The following is a 23,331-nucleotide window of genomic DNA, read 5'->3' on the forward strand; positions in this document are numbered from 1 at the left end:
ACATGAGATGTGATATCCAAATCCTTCCCCTTCCAAACCTGAGACCCTCCCTTTAGCATGAGATGTGATATCCAACTCCTTCCCATTCCAATCCTGAGACCCTTCTGATAGCATGAGATGTGATATCTCATTGCCTCCAATACCAAACCTGAGATCCTACCTCTAACATGAAATGTGATATCCAACTCTTTCCCCTTCCAAACCTGAGAGCCTTCCTATAGCATGAGATGTGATATCCAAGTCCTTCCCATTCCAATCCTGAGACCCTTCCTATAACATGAGATGTGATATCCAACTCCTTCCCATTCCAACCTGAGACCCTTCCTATAGCATGAGATGTGATATCTCAATGCCTCTAATACCAAACCTGAGATCCTTCCTCTAACATGAAATGTGATATCCAACTCCTTCCCTTTCCAAACCTGAGAGCCTATCTATAGCATGAGATGTGATATCCAAGTCCTTCCCATTCCAATCCTTAGACCCTTCCTACAGCATGCAATATGATATCTCAATGATTCTAATAACAAACCTGAGACCCGTCCTATAACATGAGATGGGATATCCAACTCCTTCCCATTCCAATCCTGAGACACTTCCGATAGCAGAGATGTGATATCTCAATGCTTATACCAAACCTGAGACCCTTCCTATAACATGAGATGTGATATCCAACTCCTTCCCGTTCCAAACCTGAGACCCTTCCTTTAGCATGAGATGTGATATCTCAATGCTTCTAATATCAAAACTGAGACCCTCCCTATAGCATGATATGTGATATCTAAGTCCTTCCCATTCCAATCCTGAGACCCTTCCTATAGCATGAGATGTGATATCTCAATGCTTCTACCAAACCTGAGACCCTTCCTTTAGCATGAGATGTGATATCCAACTCCTTCCCATTCCAATCCTGAGACCCTTCCTATAGCATGAGATGTGATATCTCAATACTTCTAATACCAAACCTGAGATCCTTCCGATAACATGAGATGTGACATCCAAATCCTTCCCCTTCCAAACCTGAAACCCTCCCTTTAGTATGAGATGTGATATCCAACTCCTTCCCATTCCAATCCTGAGACCCTTCTGATAGCATGAGATGTGATATCTCAATGCTTCTAATACCAAACCTGAGATACTTCCTATAACATGAGATGTGATATCCAAATCCTTCCCCTTCCAAACCTGAGACCCTCCCTTTAGCATGAGATGTGATATCCAACTCCTTCCCATTCCAATCCTGAGACCCTTCTGATAGCATGAGATGTGATATCTCAATGCCTCTAATACCAAACCTGAGATCCTACCTCTAACATGAAATGTGATATCCAACTCTTTCGCCTTCCAAACCTGAGAGCCTTCCTATAGCATGAGATGTGATATCCAAGTCCTTCCCATTCCAATCATGAGACCCTTCCTATAACATGAGATGGGATATCCAACTCCTTCCCATTCCAATCCTGAGACCCTTCCTATAGCAGAGATGTGATATCTCAATGCTTATACCAAACCTGAGACCCTTCCTACGGCATGAGATGTCATATACAACTCCTTCCCATTCCAATCCTGAGACCCTTCCTATAGCATGAGATGTGATGTCTCAATGCTTCTAATACCAAACCTGAGGTCCTTCCTATAACATGAGATGTGATATCCAACTCCTTCCCATTCCAATCCTGAGACCCTTCCTATAGCATGAAATGTGATATCTCAATGCTTATACCAAACCTGAGACCCTTCCTATAGCATGAGATGTGATATCCAACTCCTTCCCATTCCAATCCTGAGACCCTTCCTATAGCATGAGATGTGATATCCAACGCCTTCCCTTTCCAAACCTGAGAGCCTACCTATAGCATGAGATGTGATATCCAAGTCCTTCCCATTCCAATCCGTAGACCCTTCCTACAGCATGCAATATGATATCTCAATGATTCTAATAACAAACCTGAGACCCGTCCTATAACATGAGATGGGATATCCAACTTCTTCCCATTCCAATCCTGAGACACTTCCGATAGCAGAGATGTGATATCTCAATGCTTATATCAAACCTGAGACGCTTCCTATAACATGAGATGTGATATCCAACTCCTTCCCGTTCCAAACCTGAGACCCTTCCTATAGCATATGTGATATCCAACTCCTTCCCATTCCAAACATGAGACCCTTCCTATAGCAAGAATGTAATATCCAACTCCTTCCCATTCCAATCCTGAGACCATTCCTATAGCATGAGATGTGATATCTCAATGCTTCTAATACCAAACCTGAGATCCTTCCTATGACATGAGATGTGATATCCAATTCCTTCCCATTCCAAACCTGAGACCCTTCCTACAACATGCAATGTGATATCTCAATGCTTCTAATACCAAACCTGAGACCAGTCCTATAACATGAGATGGGATATCCAACTCCTTCCCGTTCGAAACCTGAGACCCTTCCTATAGCATGAGATGTGATATCTCAATGCTTCTAATGCCAAACCTGAGATCCTTCCGATAGCATGAGATGTGATATCTCAATGCTTTTAATACCAAACCTGAGATCCTTCCGATAGCATGAGATGTGATATCTCAATGCTTCTAATACCAATCCTGAGATCCTTCCTATAACATGAGATGTGATATCCAAATCCTTCCCCTTCCAAACCTGAGACCCTCCCTTTAGCATGAGGTCTCAGGTTTGGTATTAGAAGCATTGAGATATCACATCTCATGCTATAGGAAGGGTCTCAGGATTGGAATGGGAAGGAATTGGATGTCACATCTCATGCTATAGGGAGGGTCTCAAGTTTGATATTAGAAGCATTGAGATAACAAATCTCATGATATCGGAAGGGTCTCAGGATTGGAATGGGAAGGAGTTGGATATCACATCTCATGATAAAGGAAGGGTCTAAGGTTTGGTAGGGGAAGGATTTGGATATCACATCTCATGTTATAGGACGGGTCTCAGGTTTGGTATTAGAAGCATTGAGATATCAAGTCTCATGTTATAAGAAGGGTCTCAGAATTGGAATGGGAAGGAGTTGGATATCACATCTCAAGCTATAGGAAGGGTCTCAGGTTGGAATGGGAAGGAGTTGGATATCATATCTCATGCTATAGGAAGGTTCTCAGGTTTGGAAGGGGAAGGAGTTGGATATCACATTTCATGTTAGAGGAAGGATCTCAGGTTTGGTATTAGAGGCCTTGAGATATGACATCTCATGCTATCGGAAGGGTCTCAGGATTGGAATGGGAAGGAGTTGGATATCACATCTCAAGCTATAGGAAGGGTCTCAGGTTTGGTATAAGCATTGAGATATCACATCTCATGCTATAGGAAGGGTCTCTGGATTGGAATGGGAAGAAGTTGGATATCACATCTCATGCTATAGGAAGGGTCTCAGGTTTGGTATAAGCATTGAGATATCACATCTCATGCTATAGGAAGGGTCTCAGGATTGGAATGGGAAGGAGTTGTATATGACATCTCATGCCATAGCAAGGGTCTCAGGTTTGGTATAAGCATTGAGATATCACATCACATGCTATAGGAAGGGTCTCAGGATTGGAATGGGAAGGACTTGGATATCACATCTCATGCTATAGGCAGGGTCTCAGGTTTGGAAAGGGAAGGAGATGGATATCACATTTCATGTTAGAGGTAGGATCTCAGGTTTGGTATTAGAGGCATTGAGATATCACATCTCATGCTATCAGAAGGGTCTCAGGATTGGAATGGGAAGGAGTTGGATATCACATCTCATGCTAAAGGGAGGGTCTCAGGTTTGGAAGGGGAAGGATTTGGAAATCACATCTCATATTATAGGAAGGATCTCAGGTTTGGTATTAGAAGCATTGAGATATCACATCTCATGCTATCGGAAGGATCTCAGGTTTGGTATAAGAGGCATTGAGATATCACATCTCATGCTATCATAAGGGTCTCAGGATTGGAATGGGAAGGAGTTGTATATGACATCTCAGGCCATAGGAAGGGTCTCAGGTTTGATATAAGCATTGAGATATCACATCTCTGCTATCGGAAGGGTCTCAGGATTGGAATGGGAAGGAGTTGGATATCCCATCTGAGTTGGATATCCCATCTCATGTTATAGGAAGGGTCTCAGGTTTGGTATTAGAAGCATTGAGATATCACATCTCATGCTATAGGAAGGGTCTCAGGATTGGAATGGGGAGGACTTGGATGTCACATCTCATGCTATAGGGAGGGTCTCAAGTTTGATATTAGAAGCATTGAGATAACAAATCTCATGATATCGGAAGGGTCTCAGGATTGGAATGGGAAGGAGTTGGATATCACATCTCATGATAAAGGAAGGGTCTAAGGTTTGGAAAGGGAAGGATTTGGATATCACATCTCATGTTATAGGACGGGTCTCAGGTTTGGTATTAGAAGCATTGAGATATCAAGTCTCATGGTATAGGAAGGGTCTCAGAATTGGAATGGGAAGAAGTTGGATATCACATCTCAAGCTATAGGAAGGGTCTCAGGATTGGAATGGGAAGGAGTTTGGTATCACATCTCATGCCATAGTATGGGTCTCAGATTTGGTAGAAGCATTGGGATATCACATCTCATGCTATCGGAATGGTATCAGTATTGGATTTGGAAGGAGTTGGATATCCCATCTCATGCTATAGGAAAGGTCTCAGGTTGGAATGGGATGGAGTTGGATATCACATTTCATGTTATAGGAAGGGTCTCAGGATTGGAATGGGAAGGAATTGGATATCACATCTCATGTTATAGGAAGGATCTCTGGTTTGGTATTAGAACCATTGAGATATCACATCTCATGCTATAGGAAGGGTCTCAGGATTGGAATGCGAAGGATTTGGATATCACATCTCATGCTAAAGGAAGGGTCTCAGGTTTGGTAGAAACGTTGAGATATCACATCTCTGCTATCGGAAGGGTCTCAGGATTGGATTGGGAAGGAGTTGGATATCCCTTCCCATGCTATAGGAAGGGTCTCAGGATTTGAATGGCAAGGAGTTGGATATCACATATCATGCCATAGGAAGGGTCTCAGGTTTGGTATAAGCATTGAGATATCACATCTCTGCTATCGGAAGGGTCTCCGGATTGGATTGGGAAGGAGTTGGATATCCCTTCTCATGCTATAGGAAGTGTCTCAGGTTGGAATGGGAAGGAGTTGGATACCACATCTCATGTTATAGGAAGGGTCTCAGGATTGGAATGGGATGTATTTGGATATCACATCTCTTGCTATAGGAAGGGTCTCAGGATTGGAATGGGTAGGAGTTGGATATTACATTCTTGCTATAGGAAGGGTCTCATGTTTGGAATGGAAGGAGTTGGATATCACATATGCTATAGGAAGTGTCTCAGGTTTGGAACGGGAAGGAGTTGGATATCACATCTCATGTTAGAAGAAGGATCTCAGGTTTGGTATTAGAGGCCTTGAGATATCACATCTCATGCTATAGGAAGGGTCTCAGGTTTGGTATAAGCATTGAGATATCACATCACATGCTATAGGAAGGGTCTCAGGATTGGAATGGGAAGGACTTGGATATCACAGCTCATGCTATAGGCAGGGTCTCAGGTTTGGAAAGGGAAGGAGATGGATATCACATTTCATGTTAGAGGTAGGATCTCAGGTTTGGTATTAGAGGCATTGAGATATCACATCTCATGCTATCAGAAGGGTCTCAGGATTGGAATGGGAAGGAGTTGTATATCACATCTCATGCCAAAGGGAGGGTCTTAGGTTTGGAAGGGGAAGGATTTGAATATCACATCACATGTTATAGGAAGGATCTCAGGTTTGGTATTAGAGGCATTGAGATATCACATCTCATGCTATCGGAAGGGTCTCAGGATTGGAATGGGAAGGAGTTGGATATCACATCTCATGCTATAGGAAGGGTCTCAGGTTTGGAACGGGAAGGAGTTGGATATCACATCTCGTGTTATAGGAAGAGTCTCAGGTTTGGTATAAGCATTGAGATATCACATCTCTGCAATTGGAAGTGTCTCAGGATTGGGATGGGAAGGATTTGGATATCACATCTCATGCTATAGGAAGGGTCTCAGGTTTGGAACGGGAAGGAGTTGGATATCACATCTCATGTTATAGGAAGAGTCTCAGGTTTGGTATAAGCATTGAGATATCAAATCTCTGCAATCGGAAGTGTCTCAGGATTGGAACGGGAAGGAGTTGGATATCCCATCTCATGTTATAGGACTGGTCTCAGGTTTGGTATTAGAAGCATTGAGATATCACATCGCATGCTGTAGGAAGGGTCTCAGGTTTGGAATGGGAAGGAATTGGATATCACATCTCATGTCATAGGAAGGATCTCAGGTTTGGTATTAGAAGCATTGAAATATCACATCTCATGCTATAGGAATGGTCTCAGGATTGGAATGGGAAGGAGTTGGATATTACATTCTTGCTATGGGAAGGGTCTCATGTTTGGAATTGGAAGGAGTTGGATATCACATATGCTATAGGAAGGGTCTCAGGTTTGGAATGGGAAGGAGTTGGATATCACATCTCATGTTATAGGAAGGGTCTCAGGTTGGTATACGCATTGAGATATCACATCTCTGCTATCGGAAGGGTCTCAGGATTGGAATGGGAAGGAGTTGGATATCCCATCGCATGTTATAGGAAGGGTCTCAGGTTTGGTATTAGAAGCATTGAGATATCACATCTCATGCTATAGGAAGGGTCTCAGGATTGGAATGGGGAGGACTTGGATGTCACATCTCATGCTATAGGGAGGGTCTCAAGTTTGATATTAGAAGCATTGAGATAACAAATCTCATGATATCGGAAGGGTCTCAGGATTGGAATGGGAAGGAGTTGGATATCACATCTCATGATAAAGGAAGGGTCTAAGGTTTGGAAGGGGAAGGATTTGGATATCACATCTCATGTTATAGGACGGGTCTCAGGTTTGGTATTAGAAGCATTGAGATATCAAGTCTCATGGTATAGGAAGGGTCTCAGAATTGGAATGGGAAGGAGTTGGATATCACATCTCAAGCTATAGGAAGGGTCTCAGGATTGGAATGGGAAGGAGTTTGATATCACATCTTATGCCATAGTATGGGTCTCAGGTTTGGTAGAAGCATTGGGATATCACATCTCATGCTATTGGAAGGGTATCAGTATTGGATTTGGAAGGAGTTGGATATCCCATCTCATGCTATAGGAAGGGTCTCAGGTTGGAATGGGAAGGATTTGGATATCACATTTCATGTTATAGGAAGGGTCTCAGGATTGGAATGGGAAGGACTTGGATATCATATCTCATGCTATAGGAAGGCTCTCAGGTTTGGAAGGGGAAGGAGTTGGATATCACATTTCATGTTAGAGGAAGGATCTCAGGTTTGGTATTAGAGGCCTTGAGATATCACATCTCATGCTATAGGAAGGGTCTCAGGATTGGAATGGGAAGGAGTTGGATATCACATCTCAAGCTATAGGAAGGGTCTCAGGTTTGGTATAAGCATTGAGATATCACATCTCATGCTATAGGAAGGGTCTCAGGATTGGAATGGGAAGGAGTTGGATATCACATTTCATGTTAGAGGAAGGATCTCAGGTTTGGTATTAGAGGCATTGAGATATCACATCTCATGCTATAGGAAGGGTCTCAGGATTGGAATGGGAAGGAGTTGTATATGACATCTCATGCCATAGGAAGGGTCTCAGGTTTGGTATAAGCATTGAGATATCACATCACATGCTATAGGAAGGGTCTCAGGATTGGAATGGGAAGGACTTGAATATCACATCTCATGCTATAGGCAGGGTCTCAGGTTTGGAAAGGGAAGGAGATGGATATCACATTTCATGTTAGAGGTAGGATCTCAGGTTTGGTATTTAAGACGGATTTCTGAACTCTGTCCTGGTGGCGCAGAAGTTCAGAAGGCCAACCTAATTACTTGGAACAGGGTAACCTCTGGACAAGCCAGACCAATCAAGGTAGCGATCGCGGCGGTCAAGACTAGGTCTCAAGAGGGGTGAGGGTGACTGAAAGCCCGCAATGAGCACACAAAGCAAGAGCGCTTACAAACTACTCCAAACAGTTATTATATCAAAAATAGATACACATTTATTTTAAGGCCTTTAAAACAATGACCGTAGCGAGAAAATCACCATATCACAATACTAAGCCAACACATACCATATCAACACAATATATATACAAATACACAGTCGCAAGCGTTTAAAGCACGAAATATGTAGTCCACCTGAAAGGAAAGGAAAACAGGCAGTGCGATAACGCTTTAGACTCAGTTCGCCTTCAGAGGCACCTAACTAGATGGAAGTCCGAGCCCTGCGAAGAGTGGAGCCTTGTGCTCAAAGTACCTGCCACGCCGGTGCCAACGGGCAAAAGGAGAAGCTCTTCGGAGGAAGTCAGGCAGTTCGGGTTAGTGCACAGCAGAAGGAGAACAGGTTCCGCAACTCAAGCGCAGCCTCCACAGCGGGCAGAAGCAGAGCGCGAGTACGGCCAAAAGGGTGCTGTTTTTACACAGCAGGGAAAAGCAATGGGATACTGCAGGAGGGCGACCAGATCCTAGCTAAACTACTCACCGGTCCCCGAAGCAAGCAGACCCAGGCTTCTCCACGTTAGTTTCAGCAGCTGGCAGGTTCAGAAGAGCAGGGAACGCCTCGTAGTCGTGTAGAGCAAAAAGACGTCCCAATCGACGAAACTAGCACAGTTTGTTGCCGCAGCAGGACAACGGAGCGGCCGTGTGTATTCAAGCCAAATGTACACTCCTCCCTTCAGACCTGGGGACGCCAAGCGTACGAAGCGTGGGAGAGTGACAAGGACTCGAAATACAACACAACCTGGCGGCGGTTACAGAGCAGGACTCCCTTGTAAGCTGGTCAGTCAACTGGATGGCCCAGAGACACTTCCGAAGGCTTACTTGGCAGGAGTTGATGAAGTCGCCGGGAATAGCTGTTCCTGCTATTCCAAAGGTCGAAGCACCAGTACAGGCCTTCTGGTTCGATCCAAGGAGGAAAGGGTTTCACAGGACGACAGCAGTGCAAAGGAGGATTCCTTCAGCGGGTCACCAGCGATTCCTCGGTCCAGCCTCTTGGTTGCAGGATACTTGGCTCCTGTATTCCTTCGTTCGTGAGAACTCAGGAGATCGACATGGTAGTGGTGTTTCCAGCCCCCTCTTATCCACGGTTCCCTTCGCGCCAAAACGGAGGGGAGCCAATGGGAGATCCGCTCATCAAAACACATACCATACGTGGACCAATCACGAACCACGGTGGTCCCAGGCATTCACACCACCCTAGACTCTCTGGCACCCAGGATGTGTATTGGGACCAGACATCCCAGCCCACACCCTGGAGGCACGTAAACGACATGTAGAAGCCCGCGAAAGCAACCACGTTTCGCGGGAAAGTACATGCCCAAATAAGGAAGGCCCCGGGTCGCCGGACCTGGGGAAGGTGAAGGGAGCAAGACGGACAGTGGACAGGACAAAGGAGCCTCGCGGCCTGGCCATTTTGGGAGCCAGGCCACCATTTTGGGTTCAGTGCAAAAACGTGCTCAGAACGCCAAAAGGAGCTCAAAATAAACAAAACGATCGCTGCCACCATTCCAGTCCCTGAATGACTTGCACCGATCAAATACCATCCTAAAAGAGTAGGGCCTGTAGAAGGCTAGAGACTCAAGAGAGCTGTAACTTAGCTTACAGTGCCCTCTTGTGTCGTGTTGCACTAAAGCTGCGACACGATAAAAGAAACTACGGGAAACCACGTTCCCCGGTACTGACTGTCTTAAGGGCATGTCAGTTTCCCCGTAAGAAAGGAGCGAAAGCCCAGAGAAGTGCGGCAGAAGGCTGTACTTCTCTGGCAAAGTCAAGAACAAGGTTAAAAACAATAGCAAAAAGTTTAGGGGTTGCCACATGGAAGGAAAATTCCCTACAATTACGAAATCTTTCCTAACACTCGCCCCTCCCAGACTATGGACAGGGGGAACTAATCCACCCCTGGATGAGTTTCTTGTTCAGGTCGGTTAAACATTCTGGACAACCCATCAGCATTGCTATGTTGGATACCTGGTCTATGCTCAATAGTGAAGTCGAAGCCTTGAAGACTTATGGACCACCTAAGCAACTTTGGATTCTCCCCCTTCATGTTCATTAGCCACTTTAACGGCTTATGGTCAGTCTGCACAGTGAAGTGGGTCCCATAGAGGTAGGGCCTCAGCTTCCTTAGGGCCCACACAACAGAGAAACATTCTTTCTCTACCGTGGACCACCTGAGCTCTCTGTCCTTAAGCTGGCGACTAATAAAACCGATAGGGTGTTCCTTACCCTTCTCATCTACTTGTGATAGTACAGCTCCTATCCCAGTGTCAGAGGCATCCGTCTGCACGATAAAAGGTCTTTGATAATCAGGGGCCCTTAGGACAGGGGCCTGGCACAAGGAGTCTTTTAAGCCATTGAAGGCCTTCTCACACTCGTCGGTCCAAGTTACCTTCTTGGGTTTCTTCGGAGTTGTGAGGGCAGTCAGAGGAGCAGCTATGGTGCCATAGTCTGCCACAAAATTGCGATAATACCCCGTGAGTCCTAAGAAGGCCCTCACTTGGGTTTGCGTAGTGGGGGTAGGCCAGTCTTGTACTGCTTGTACTTTACTGGGTAGAGGCTGTATCCTCCCTCCACCTACTTCATGTCCAAGGTAAACCACTGAGCCTTGTCCAATCTGGCATTTACTAGCCTTTATGGTCAAGTGGGCTTTCTGAAGAGCCTGGAGCACAATCCCGAGGTGTTTCACATGGTCTTCCCAGGTGGCACTGAAAACTGCTATATCGTCCAGATATGCAAGACAGAATTCGTCCAACCCATTCAACACATGATTCACAAGCCTCTGGAAAGTGGCAGGTGCATTCTTCAACCCGAACGGCATTACCCGGAATTGGTAAAGGCCGTCTGGAGTAGAAAATGCTGTCTTCTCCCTGGCATGTTCTGCTAACGCTATTTGCCAATAGCCAGCAGTGAGCTCAAACGTGCTGAGGTACTTGGAGGCACCCAAAGTATCCACCAGCTCATCTGTTCGAGGCAAGGGGTGGGCATCTGTCTTGGTGACAGCATTCAGAGCCCTGTAATCCACGCAGAACCTCAATTCAGAAGTACCTGCCTTTGGAACCAACACCACAGGACTGGACCAAGGACTACTAGAGGGTTCAATCACCCCAAGGTCTAACATTTTGTTGACCTCGGTCTTAATATAAGACCGTACTTTATCTGACATCCTGTATCCCCTACTTTTGGTAGGTACACTGTCTCCTGTGTCAATGTTATGTTTGCACCAAGGTGTCAAACCAGGGGACTGTGAAAACAGGGGGGAAAACTGCCTAAGCAAACTTTTCACCTCAGCCTGCTGATCAGAAGTCAGGTGAGGGGCCACTCGGACACCCTCAACGGAGCTATCTGAAGGACCGCTCTGGAACAGGTCGGGGAGAGGTTCAGACTCCTCTTCCTCAACGTCTGACGCCAGTAGCAGTGCTGCGATTTCGACTCTTGGGACGAAAGCCTTCAGCCTATTCACGTGAAACACTTTTGGAGCCTGTCCAGGCCTTCCAAGGTCCACTAAATAGTTCACCTCACCCAGGGGCTCCACCACTGTGTAAGGGCCTGACCATTTGTCCTGTAAAGCGCGAGGCCTTATTGGATTCATGATCAGGACTTGCTGACCAGGTGTAAAGTTGATGAGGGAAGCTTTCTGGTCGTACCAATGTTTCACCAGCGCTTGCCCTGCCTTCAATTTATCACTAGCCAAGCCCATCAGAAGTACCATCCGTTTTCTGAGCCCTAGCACATAGTCAACTACATTGGTAGTAACAGGGGGAGTGGGCATCTCCCATCCCTCCTTGACAATGGCTAAGGGTCCCCGTACGGGATGACCGAACAGAAGTTCGAAGGGGCTGAAGCCAACACCCTCCTGTGGTACCTCTCGGTAGGCAAACAGCAAGCATGGTAAAAGAAGATCCCATTTTCTTCTCTGGGGCTCCTCCAGAGCCCCAATCATGCTCTTTAACGTTCTGTTGAAACGTTCCACCAGACCATTGGTCTGGGGGTGGTGTGCAGAAGAGAACTTGTAGGTGACCCCACATTCTTTCCACATAGCCTGCATATACTTCGACATAAAGTTGCTGCCACGATCTGACACAACTTCTTTAGGGAAGCCAACCCTAGTAAATATGCCGAGTAAAGCTTTTGCAACTGACTTGGCAGTTACAGTTTTCAATGGGATGGCCTCAGGATACCTGGTTGCATGGTCGACCAGCACCAGGATAAACCTATTGCCCGAGGATGTTTGCGGGTCAAGGGGACCGACGATGTCGATCCCTACCCTTTCAAATGGTACCCCCACAACTGGGAGCGGTACCAACGGAGCTTGGATTGTCGCGCCAACCTTACCAGACAACTGGCAGGAGGCGCAACTCCTGCAGTGACTTTCTACTTGCACCCCCATCTTGGGCCAGTAGAAGTGCATGGATAACCTTTGCTTGGTCCTCTTCATACCAAGGTGACCAGCAAGGGGAACTTCATGCGCCAACTGCAGGAGGAAGGGTCTAACAGCAAGGGGAACCACCAACCTCCGATGGTCTCCTTCTGTAGACTCTGTGGGCTCACTATACAGGAGTCCACCTTCCCAATAAATCCTATGCTTCCCAGGAGGTTCACCCTCAAGCTGGGAGCAGGCCTGTCTCCTTAGGCCTTCCAGAGATGGGCACTCACGTTGGCCTTTACTGAATTCGTCCCTATCAGGACCTCCTTCAACTAACAAGTCTTTTAGTTCAGGATGATCGTTGGGGTCGAATACTTCAGGCATCGCCACCTCCTCGTCAGGCTCGGGCGATTGACCAACTTCCTCCACCGCAGTGGTAGGCGAGCTCGGGGGAATATTCTCTTTCCCCCGTCTTGACTTGTAGACTCCTTTCGCCTTGGGTTGCCCCTTTGGCTGGGGCGGCGTATTGGACTTGGCCAATGCTGCCCGTGCTTGAGACCGTGTGTAGGGTCGTTCGGCAGTGTCTCCTACGAGCCCTAAAGCTCTGAGATCATTACCTAATAAGACCTTTCCCGGGACGTTTCTCTGAATGCTCACTGGAATCCTGACAGCTGTACCATTTAAAGTTAGATTAACAGGGATCACGGGAAACATACGGAGGGGGCCGTCAGCCAACTTAGTGGGCATCAGAGTAGCTCTGGCAACTTCCTCTGAGTCTACCAAGGTAGAATCCACTACAGTTCGACTGCACCCACTATCCCTAAGAGCTGGAGTACCCACTCCATTGATCAGCACACTGTCTTTAAAGTAGTGCTTGGTATTATCCGGAATCCTAGCACACGCCTCTGCGACTTTAGGCTCCCAGGAACCCAGGGACACTAAAACTACCTCGGCCTCTATTCCGCTGGGAAATGAGTCCGAGGAGAAGGATGCTCCTGTAATCTCTTCTTCCTCGTAGGAGGAGAAGGCCAGATTAGCGGAGTGGACCCCCAAAGGTCTAACCTTACAACGGGGATCCCCCTTCACATGGTCAGTTGCTCCACAAGAAAAACAAGCCCCAGTGGGTCTGTTTACGTAGGGAGGCTTATTGTAACCAGAGTTCTGTTTCGGAGGCGCACCTCCACTACCCTGTGAGTTCTCTTGTGTCTTACCCTTGTTTTTCTTTTTGTGGCCCTTTTGGGAAGAAGATTTAGCAGATTCCCCACCCTCCATATCTTTGGACTTTTTCCCCTCCTCCTACTTACCAGGCTGCGTTTTGTCCTTATGGGACACTCGATGTGACACCCATAAGTCTGCTGCAATGGCCAGCTTCTTAGGATCTATCTCCTTCGAATCGGCCAAATGCTGCTTAAGCTCCGGGGAAGAAGAAGCAAAAATGTGTTCCAGCATGACAAGATTTATCATGCCGTCGAAGGTAGAAACCTTATAGCCTTCGACCCAGCCAGTTAAGTTTTTCAAAGATTCGGCGACATAAGATACCCAAGTACCACCTTCCTTTTTCTTATACTCTCGAAAACGCTTTAAATATTGGGCCGGAGTCGTCCCAAACTTTAAAATGAGAGTCTGCTTTAACATTGCGAAATCAGCCCGCTCAGCCTTCGACATTTCCATAATGGCACTACAGCCAGAATGGGGCAGTCTACTGAGCAACCACGCAATCTTATCAGCATTGTCAACTTCCTGGACCTCGCATGCATACTCAAACGCATTCAGCCAGTCCATAATGTCATTCCTCTCTTCATACACACTGAGCAGATCTTTTGGAAACCGTGGATGAGAGGAGGCCCCAGACCCATGTCCAGGACCCTTGGATCCATTTGCAACCTGAAGCTTGGCCAGTTCCAACTGGTGATCCCTGTCTTTTTGTTTTTCTGCCTGTTCGATTTTTAGTTTGGCTATGCTGAATTCAAGCTCCTGCTGCCTAAACCGCAGCTCTTGCTTCTTGAATTCAAGCATAGCCTCCCCATCAGCACTGGCAGAGGAAACATTAGACAGCTCGTCCTCCCTGTCCTCGTGGTCGCGGTGGAACAGTGCGGCGGCAGAACCATCGGTTCTACCAGTGAGAGCAGCCCCACCAACTTCCGCACTGTCCTCAGAAGTTATAGCGTCAAGCTGCGCTTCTTGCCACGCCACGATTCTTTGGATCATTTCCAATTTAGTGCCTTGAGAGGAAACACCTCTCTCCGCACACATCTTTTTCAGCGTTTCTGATTTAGAAGCATTTAAAGTTAGCAAGGTATTTGCTTCCATACTGTTTGATAGGACTATGGCCTTTTTAAAGTTATATTACAACAATTCACTACGTGTACTGTTTGGAATAACCTGAAATGCCCTAGTTCGAGCGCAACACTGGATACCTTCAGTCGTATCCCACCGCTGTACACCAATTTGTTAAGACGGATTTCTGAACTCTGTCCTGGTGGCGCAGAAGTTCAGAAGGCCAACCTAATTACTTGGAACAGGGTAACCTCTGGACAAGCCAGACCAATCAAGGTAGCGATCGCGGCGGTCAAGACTAGGTCTCAAGAGGGGTGAGGGTGACTGAAAGCCCGCAATGAGCACACAAAGCAAGAGCGCTTACAAACTACTCCAAACAGTTGTTATATCAAAAATAGATACACATTTATTTTAAGGCCTTTAAAACAATGACCGTAGCGAGAAAATCACCATATCACAATACTAAGCCAACACATACCATATCAACACAATATATATACAAATACACAGTCGCAAGCGTTTAAAGCACGAAATATGTAGTCCACCTGAAAGGAAAGGAAAACAGGCAGTGCGATAACGCTTTAGACTCAGTTCGCCTTCAGAGGCACCTAACTAGATGGAAGTCCGAGCCCTGCGAAGAGTGGAGCCTTGTGCTCAAAGTACCTGCCACGCCGGTGCCAACGGGCAAAAGGAGAAGCTCTTCGGAGGAAGTCAGGCAGTTCGGGTTAGTGCACAGCAGAAGGAGAACAGGTTCCGCAACTCAAGCGCAGCCTCCACAGCGGGCAGAAGCAGAGCGCGAGTACGGCCAAAAGGGTGCTGTTTTTACACAGCAGGGAAAAGCAATGGGATACTGCAGGAGGGCGACCAGATCGTAGCTAAACTACTCACCGGTCCCCGAAGCAAGCAGACCCAGGCTTCTCCACGTTAGTTTCAGCAGCTGGCAGGTTCAGAAGAGCAGGGAACGCCTCGTAGTCGTGTAGAGCAAAAAGACGTCCCAATCGACGAAACTAGCACAGTTTGTTGCCGCAGCAGGACAACGGAGCGGCCGTGTGTATTCAAGCCAAATGTACACTACTCCCTTCAGACCTGGGGACGCCAAGCGTACGAAGCGTGGGAGAGTGACAAGGACTCGAAATACAACACAACCTGGCGGCGGTTACAGAGCAGGACTCCCTTGTAAGCTGGTCAGTCAACTGGATGGCCCAGAGACACTTCCGAAGGCTTACTTGGCAGGAGTTGATGAAGTCGCCGGGAATAGCTGTTCCTGCTATTCCAAAGGTCGAAGCACCAGTACAGGCCTTCTGGTTCGATCCAAGGAGGAAAGGGTTTCACAGGACGACAGCAGTGCAAAGGAGGATTCCTTCAGCGGGTCACCAGCGATTCCTCGGTCCAGCCTCTTGGTTGCAGGATACTTGGCTCCTGTATTCCTTCGTTCGTGAGAACTCAGGAGATCGACATGGTAGTGGTGTTTCCAGCCCCCTCTTATCCACGGTTCCCTTCGCGCCAAAACGGAGGGGAGCCAATGGGAGATCCGCTCATCAAAACACATACCATACGTGGACCAATCACGGACCACGGTGGTCCCAGGCATTCACACCACCCTAGACTCTCTGGCACCCAGGATGTGTATTGGGACCAGACATCCCAGCCCACACCCTGGAGGCACGTAAACGACATGTAGAAGCCCGCGAAAGCAACCACGTTTCGCGGGAAAGTACATGCCCAAATAAGGAAGGCCCCGGGTCGCCGGACCTGGGGAAGGTGAAGGGAGCAAGACGGACAGTGGACAGGACAAAGGAGCCTCGCGGCCTGGCCATTTTGGGAGCCAGGCCACCATTTTGGGTTCAGTGCAAAAACGTGCTCAGAACGCCAAAAGGAGCTCAAAATAAACAAAACGATCGCTGCCACCATTCCAGTCACTGAATGACTTGCACCGATCAAATACCATCCTAAAAGAGTATCTAGGGCCTGTAGAAGGCTAGAGACCCAAGAGAGCTGTAACTTAGCTTACAGTGCCCTCTTATGTCGTGTTGCACTAAAGCTGCGACACGATAAAAGAAACTACGGGAAACCACGTTCCCCGGTACTGACTGTCTTAAGGGCATGTCAGTTTCCCCGTAAGAAAGGAGCGAAAGCCCAGAGAAGTGCGACAGAAGGCTGTACTTCTCTGGCAAAGTCAAGAACAAGGTTAAAAACAATAGCAAAAAGTTTAGGGGTTGCCACATGGAAGGAAAATTCCCTACAATTACGAAATCTTTCCTAACAGGTATTAGAGGCATTGAGATATCACATCTCATGCTATCAGAAGGGTCTCAGGATTGGAATGGGAAGGAGTTGTATATCAAATCTCATGCTAAAGGGATGGTCTCAGGTTTGGAAGGGGAAGGATTTGGAAATCACATCTCATGTTATAGGAAGGATCTCAGGTTTGGTATTAGAAGCATTGAGATATCACATCTCATGCTATCGGAAGTATCTCAGGTTTGGTATTAGAGGCATTGAGATATCACATCTCATGCTATCATAAGGGTCTCAGGATTGGAATGGGAAGGAGTTGGATATCACATCTCATGTTATAGGAAGGATCTCAGGTTTGGTATTAGAAGCATTGAGATATCACATCTCATGCTATAGGAAGGGTCTCAGGATTGGAATGGGAAGGAGTTGGATATCACATCTCATGCTATAGGAAGGGTCTCAGATTTGGTATAAGCATTGAGATATCACATCTCATGCTATAGGAAGGGTCTCAGGATTGGAATGGGAAGGAGTTGGATATCACATCTCATGCTATAGGAAGGGTCTCAGGTTTGGAACGGGAAGGAGTTAGATATCACATCTCATGTTATAGGAATAGTCTCAGGTTTGGTATAAGCATTGAGATATCACATCTCTGCTATTGGTGGTGTCTCAGGATTGGGATGGGAAGGAATTGGATATCACATCTCATGCTATAGGAAGGGTATCAGGTTTGGTATTAGAAGCATTGAGATATCACATCTCATGCTATCGGAAGTATCTCAGGTTTGGTATTAGAGGCATTGAGATATCACATCTCATGCTATCATAAGGGTCTCAGGATTGGAATGGGAAGGAGTTGGATATCACATCTCATGTTATAGGAAGGATCTCAGGTTTGGTATTAGAAGCATTGAGATATCACATCTCATGCTATAGGAAGGGTCTCAGGATTGGAATGGGAAGGAGTTGGATATCACATCTCATGCTATAGGAAGGGTCTCAGATTTGGTATAAGCATTGAGATATCACATCTCATGCTATAGGAAGGGTCTCAGGATTGGAATGGGAAGGAGTTGGATATCACATCTCATGCTATAGGAAGGGTCTCAGGTTTGGAACGGGAAGGAGTTAGATAATACATCTCATGTTATAGGAATAGTCTCAGGTTTGGTATAAGCATTGAGATATCACATCTCTGCTATCGGTGGTGTCTCAGGATTGGGATGGGAAGGAATTGGATATCACATCTCATGCTATAGGAAGGGTATCAGGTTTGGAACGGGAAGGAGTTGGATATCCCATCTCATGTTATAGGACAGGTCTCAGGTTTGATATTAGAAGCATTGAGATATCACATCTCATGCTATAGGAAGGGTCTCAGGATTGAAATGGGAAGGACTTGGATATCACATCTCATGTTATAGGAAGGGTCTCAGGTTTGGTATTAGAAGCATTGAGATGTCACATCTCATGCTATAGGAAGGGTCTCAGGAATGGAATGGGAAGGACTTGGATATCACATCTCATGATAAAGGAAGGGTCTAAGGTTTGGAAGGGGAAGGATTTGGATATCACATCTCATGTTATTGGACCGGTCTCAGGTTTGGTATTAGAAGCATTGAGATATCAAGTCTCATGGTATAGGACGGGAGTTTGATATCACATCTCATGCCATGGTATGGGTCTCAGGTTTTGTAGAAGCATTGGGATATCACATCTCATGCTATCGGAAGGGTATCAGGATTGGTTTTGGAAGGAGTTGGATATCCCATCTCATGCTATAGGAAGGGTCTCAGGTTGGAATGGGAAGGAGTTGGATATGACATCTCATGTTATAGGAAGGGTCTCAGGATTGGAATGGGAAGGACTTGGATATCACATCTCATGCTGTAGGAAGGCACGCAGGTTTGGAAAGGGAAGGAGTTGGATATCACATTTCATGTTAGAGGTAGGATCTCAGGTTTGGTATTAGAGGCATTGAGATATCACATCTCATGCTATCAGAAGCGTATCAGGATTGGAATGGGAAGGAGTTGGATATCACATCTCATGCTAATGGGAGGGTCTCAGGTTCGGAAGGGGAAGGATTTGGATATCACATCTCATGTTATAGGAAGGATCTCAGGTTTGGTATTAGAAGCATTGAGATATCACATCTCATGCTATCGGAAGGATCTCAGGTTTGGTATTAGAAGCATTGAGATATCACATCTCATGCTATAGGAAGGGTCTCAGGATTGGAATGGGAAGGAGTTGGATATCACATCTCATGATAAAGGAAGGGTCTAAGGTTTGGAAGGGGAAGGATTTGGATATCACATCTCATGTTATAGGACGGGTCTCAGGTTTGGTATTAGAAGCATTGAGATATCAAGTCTCATGGTATATGAAGGGTCTCAGAATTGGAATGGGAAGGAGTTGGATATCACATCTCAAGCTATAGGAAGGGTCTCAGGATTGGAATGGGAAGGAGTTTGATGTCACATCTTATGCCATAGTATGGGTCTCAGGTTTGGTAGAAGCATTGGGATATCACATCTCATGCTATTGGAAGGGTATCAGTATTGGATTTGGAAGGAGTTGGATATCCCATCTCATGCTATAGGAAGGGTCTCAGGTTGGAATGGGAAGGAGTTGGATATCACATTTCATGTTATAGGAAGGGTCTCAGGATTGGAATGGGAAGGACTTGGATATCATATCTCATGCTATAGGAAGGCTCTCAGGTTTGGAAGGGGAAGGAGTTGGATATCACATTTCATGTTAGAGGAAGGATCTCAGGTTTGGTATTAGAGGCCTTGAGATATCACATCTCATGCTATAGGAAGGGTCTCAGGATTGGAATGGGAAGGAATAGGATATCACATCTCAAGCTATAGGAAGGGTCTCAGGTTTGGTATAAGCATTGAGATATCACATCTCATGCTATAGGAAGGGTCTCAGGATTGGAATGGGAAGGAGTTGGATATCACATCTCATGTTATAGGAAAGATCTCAGGTTTGGTATTAGAAGCATTGAGACATCACATCTCATGTTATAGGAAGGGTTTTAGGATTGGAATGGGAAGAAGTTGGATATCACATCTCATGCTATAGGAAGGGTCTCAGGTTTGGTATAAGCATTGAGATATCACATCTCATGCTATAGGAAGGGTCTCAGGATTGGAATGGGAAGGAATTGTATATGACATCTCATGCCATAGGAAGGGTCTCAGGTTTGGTATAAGCATTGAGATATCACATCACATGCTATATGAAGGGTCTCAGGATTGGAATGGGAAGGACTTGGATATCACATCTCATGCTATAGGCAGGGTCTCAGGTTTGGAAAGGGAAGGAGATGGATATCACATTTCATGTTAGAGGTAGGATCTCAGGTTTGGTATTAGAGGCATTGAGATATCACATCTCATGCTATCAGAAGGGTCTCAGGATTGGAATGGGAAGGAGTTGTATATCATATCTCATGCTAAAGGGAGGGTCTCAGGTTTGGAAGGGGAAGGATTTGTAAATCACATCTCATGTTATAGGAAGGATCTCAGGTTTGGTATTAGAAGCATTGAGATATCACATCTCATGCTATCGGAAGTATCTCAGGTTTGGTATTAGAGGCATTGAGATATCACATCTCATGCTATCATAAGGGTCTCAGGATTGGAATGGGAAGGAGTTGGATATCACATCTCTTGTTATAGGAAGGATCTCAGGTTTGGTATTAGAAGCATTGAGATATCACATCTCATGCTATAGGAAGGGTCTCAGGATTGGAATGGGAAGGAGTTGGATATCACATCTCATGCTATAGGAAGGGTCTCAGATTTGGTATAAGCATTGAGATATCACATCACATGCTATAGGAAGGGTCTCAGGATTGGAATGGGAAGGAGTTGGATATCACATCTCATGCTATAGGAAGGGTCTCAGGTTTGGAACAGGAAGGAGTTAGATATCACATCTCATGTTATAGGACAGGTCTCAGGTTTGATATTAGAAGCATTGAGATATCACATCTCTGCTATTGGAAGGGTCTCAGGATTGGAATGGGAAGGACTTGGATATCAGAATTCATGTTATAGGAAGAGTCTCAGGTTTGGTATAAGCATTGAGATATCACATCCCTGCTATCGGAGGTGTCTCAGGATTGGGATGGGAAGGAATTGGATATCACATCTCATGCTATAGGAAGGGTATCAGGTTTGGAACGGGAAGGAGTTGGATATCCCATCTCATGTTATAGGACAGGTCTCAGGTTTGATATTAGAAGCATTGAGATATCACATCTCTGCTATTGGAAGGGTCTCAGGATTGGAATGGGAAGGACTTGGATATCAGAATTCATGTTATAGGAAGGGTCTCAGGTTTGGTATTAGAAGCATTGAGATATCACATCTCATGCTATAGGAAGGGTCTCAGGAATGGAATGGGAAGGACTTGGATATCACATCTCATGATAAAGGAAGGGTCTAAGGTTTGGAAGGGGAAGGATTTGGATATCACATCTCATGTTATTGGACCGGTCTCAGGTTTGGTATTAGAAGCATTGAGATATCAAGTCTCATGGTATGGGACGGGAGTTTGATATCACATCTCATGCCATGGTATGGGTCTCAGGTTTTGTAGAAGCATTGGGATATCACATCTCATGCTATCGGAAGGGTATCAGGATTGGATTTGGAAGGAGTTGGATATCCCATCTCATGCTATAGGAAGGGTCTCAGGTTGGAATGGGAAGGAGTTGGATATGACATCTCATGTTATAGGAAGGGTCTCAGGATTGGAATGGGAAGGACTTGGATATCACATCTCATGCTGTAGGAAGGCTCTCAGGTTCGGAAGGGGAAGGATTTGGATATCACATCTCATGTTATAGGAAGGATCTCAGGTTTGGTATTAGAAGCATTGAGATATCACATGCTATCGGAAGGATCTCAGGTTTGGTATTAGAAGCATTGAGATATCACATCTCATGCTATAGGAAGGGTCTCAGGATTGGAATGGGAAGGAGTTGGATATCACTTCTCATGTTATAGGAAGGATCTCGGGTTTGGTATTAGAAGCATTGAGATATCACATCTCATGCTATAGGACTGGTCTCAGGATTGGAATGGGAAGGAGTTGGATATCACATCTCATGCTAAAGGAAGGGTCTCAGTTTTGGTAGAAGCATTGAGATTTCACATATCATGCTATAGGAAGGGTCTCAGGATTGGAATGGGAAGGAGTTGGATATCACATCTCATGCTATAGGAAGGGTCTCAGGTTTGGTATGAGCATTGAGATATCACATCTCTGCTATCGGAAGGGTCTCAGGATTGGAATGGGAAGGACTTAGATATCACATCTCATGCTATAGGGAGGGTCTCAGTATTGATATTAGAAGCATTGAGATATCACATCTCATGTTATAGGAAGGGTCTATCAGGTCTTAGCATGAGACTCTTCCTATAACATGAGATGGGAATATCCAACTCCTTCCCATTCCAATCCTGAGACCCTTCCTATAGCATGAGATGTGATATCTCAATGCTTATACCAAACCTGAGACCCTTCCTATAGCATGAGATGTGATATCCAACTCCTTCCCATTCCAATCCTGAGACCCTTCCTATAGCATGAGATGTGATGTCTCAATGCTTCTAATACCAAACCTGAGATCCTTCCTATAACATGAGATGTGAAATCCAACTCCTTCCATTCCAATCCTGAGACCCTTCCTATAGCATGAGATGTGGTATCTCAATGCTTATACTAAACCTGAGACCCTTCCTTTAGCATGAGATGTGATATCCAACTCCTTCCCATTCCAATCCTGAGACCCTTCCTATAGCATGAGATGTGATATCTCAATGCCTCTAATACCAAACCTGAGATCCTTCCTCTAACATGAAATGTGATATCCAACTCCTTCCCTTTCCAAACCTGAGAGCCTATCCATAGCATGAGATGTGATATCCAAGTCCTTCCCATTCCAATCCTTAGACCCTTCCTACAGCATGCAATATGATATCTCAATGATTCTAATAACAATCCTGAGACCCGTCCTATAACATGAGAGGGGATATCCAACTCCTTCCCATTCCAATCCTGAGACACTTCCGATAGCAGAGATGTGATATCTCAATGCTTATACCAAACCTGAGACCCTTCCTATAACATGAGATCGGATATCCAACTCCTTCCATTCCAATCCTGAGACCCTTCCTATAGCATGAGATGTGATATCTCAATGCTTCTAATATCAAACTTGAGACCCTCCCTATAGCATGAGATGTGATATCCAGCTCCTTCCCATTCCAATCCTGAGACACTTCTGATAGCATGAGATGTGATATCTCAATGCTTCT

Source organism: Ambystoma mexicanum, unplaced genomic scaffold (genome assembly GCF_040938575.1).
Source record: "Ambystoma mexicanum isolate Mex_15411 unplaced genomic scaffold, UKY_AmexF1_1 Mex_scaf12, whole genome shotgun sequence".
In the NCBI taxonomy this organism is placed as follows: Eukaryota; Metazoa; Chordata; class Amphibia; order Caudata; family Ambystomatidae; genus Ambystoma; species Ambystoma mexicanum.